This window comes from Hordeum vulgare, chromosome 4H, assembly GCF_904849725.1.
Source record: "Hordeum vulgare subsp. vulgare chromosome 4H, MorexV3_pseudomolecules_assembly, whole genome shotgun sequence".
Classification (NCBI taxonomy): domain Eukaryota; kingdom Viridiplantae; phylum Streptophyta; class Magnoliopsida; order Poales; family Poaceae; genus Hordeum; species Hordeum vulgare.
In genome coordinates, this window is record NC_058521.1 from 580,480,804 (window position 1) to 580,483,583 (window position 2,780).

Sequence of the window (2,780 nt, forward strand, 5' to 3'; positions counted from 1 at the left end):
TCCCCACGGCCCTGCCCACTCATCACCCAAAGCTGCGCACACTGGCGGGATCCCCCCTCCATGCACCGTCTGCAGACCCGCATCCCCCGCGCCGCCTGATCTCTCTCGCTCCACCTCCGGCGGGTCGCCGTCATACCGCGTCATGGCGACGCCTCGCCTCCTCCGGCCTTCTCTGCTCCCAGGCTGCCGGAGCGCCGCCACCTCTCTCGCTCCACCTCCGGCGGGTCGCCGTCATACCGCGCCATGGCGACGCCTCGCCTCCTCCGGCGCCAGCAAGTCGCTGCCTCTCCCACTCCACCTCCGGCGGGTCGCTGTCATACCGCGCCATGGCGACGCCTCGCCTCGTCTGGCCTTCTCTGCTCCCAGGCTGCCGGAGCGCCGCCGCCGGTCGTGTCCTCTACTGCATGACAGCCCCTCCGCTGCCCCGTTCCAGACCAGATCCAGAGCGCTGGTGCGCTGCTGCTCGATCCCTCCTCTTTCCCTCGCCCGAGATCCCTAGTTGCTCTTATTTATTTTTTATTTTTTTGAGAAGGCTGATTGATATTACAAATAATCTTTAAATGTATATAAATTGATATGAATCAGTTGAAAGGACGGACGACCAGAAACAATATTCGCTTTATTATTAGGAATTAGGAAGAGATTCATACCTATATTTTCTGATATACTCGATCGTCATAGCGTTTCCCGGCCTATGTTCACTTATCAATTTGCCAGGCCTAGCTAGATACTACTCCCCCGTCCAAAAATTAGTTACTGAGTTACTATAGCTTTAGTGTAAAGTTGTACTCCCTCCGTCCCAAAATAACTGTCTCAAGCTTAATACAAATTTGTACTAGAGCTAGTATAAAGTTGAGACACTTATTTTGGGACGGAGGGAGTACGTGCTAAGTCAACGGTATTTATTTTGGGATAGAGAGAGGAGTAGTAGAACTAGCCTTCAGGAATTGTTCAGGAAAAGGGGCAACTGTTTATCTGTGTGTCTATATATATGAGACCCATGCCATATTATTGTGTTTCTTTTTCTTTTTTTCTTAAAAAAAACCTTTCGTAACGCTTTATATGTAAGGCAACAAGCAAACAGAGTACACGATGGAATCCTCAAGCGACTACACAACAGAAAGATAACATAGTGTGATCGAGTATAACGTCACGCAATGCCCTAGTACATCTAAGCTCCATGACAATGCTCTTAAGAGGAAAAACATGACAATGCTCTTAAGAGGAAAAACGGCATAAAGCGTCACCGCTGCCGAGTCCAAAATGGACAAAGGTTTTTACCCGGAAGCTAGACATTGAGAGCAGCACCAGGACGACGTTTTCAAGAAGAAAGGAGCGCCCGCAACGAAAAAGTGCAGAGCTTTCGCTCGGCCGCTTCACCGAGCCACCTCGAGGTCTCCAGGACAAGTGCGACGAGAACATATCTCCACAGCCGGATAGGGGTGTCATCACTGTCTAAATCAAAGAGCATGCCCAAGCCACCCACCGCTCTACCTTTCCCCGCTTACATGACCAAGAGGGAAAGCCATCCATGCCGCCATGGTACCCGCTGGAGAGCCCACCAAGCGGACCGCCACACGGGACCACTGCCCCGACATCCATGTCCGAGAGGCACCCCTAACCGTCTACATCACGGTGCCCCGTCACGGTAGGAGGGGTAAAAGGCATCTCCTTTCACTCCTAGCTCGACATCAACCACAAAGTTTGGGTCGACGCCTCCGCAGTAGGAGGCGTCCACGCCTGCGCCTTTAGTCAGTCCTGATGGATCGGAGAACGCATAACCTCGTGACTATCGGGATCTTGCTGAGCACGCTCCCATGACGCCATGTCGGTGAACTCCGACACGTTGATCTGCGTTTATTTTCCAAACTCCACTTATTTCATATAGTAAACCCTGATGGAAGAGACTTTCTGGTCCAATCCGACCAGGTCACCATTGTTATAAGCTTGACTGTTCAGTTATAGTAACTCTTCGTTTTTAAATACTTTAAGGTGGGTTATTATTTTTAAAGTCAAGCACTTCTACTTCTATGTTTGATCAAGTTTGTAAAAAAATAAAAATAGGGAACTACAGTCCATGATAGGTCTAATGATACTAATTTAGTTACACCTAAACTCCATGAAAATGACCTCGGAAGCGAAGACGGCATAAAGTGTCACCGCTGCCGAGCCCAAAATGGACAAGAGGTTTTCATGCGGAACCCAAATAGGAAGAGGATACCTGTTGGGTAACGTAGCATAAATTCAAAAAAATTCCTACGCATATTCAGATCTTCCTATGGAGAGACCAGCAACGAGAGAGGGGTGAGTGCATCTTCATATCTTTGAAGATCGCTAAGCAGAAATGTTACTAGAACGCGGTTGATGGAGTCGTACTCGCGACGATTCGAATCGCGGTGTGATTTCGATCTAGTGCCGAACTACGGCACCTCCGTGTTCAACACACGTGCAGCCCGGTGACGTCTTCCGCACCTTGATCCAGCAAGGAGGAGGGAGAGGTTGGGGAAGAACTCCAGCAGCACGACGGCGTGGTGTCGATGGAGAGACGGTGTCTTCCGGCAGGGCTTCACCAAGCACCGGCAGAGAGGAGGAGAAAGAAGGGCAGGGCTGCGCCGAGGGAGAGGGAAAAGTCTATCTTCAAAAGCCCAAAAGTGCCCACTATATATAGGAGGAGGGGAGGGGGGTGCCACCCCTAGGGTTCCCACCCTAGGTGGTGCAGCAGCCCCCCAGATGGGAGGTGCGGCGGCCAGGGCAGGGAGGAGGGGTGGCGCACCCCTCTG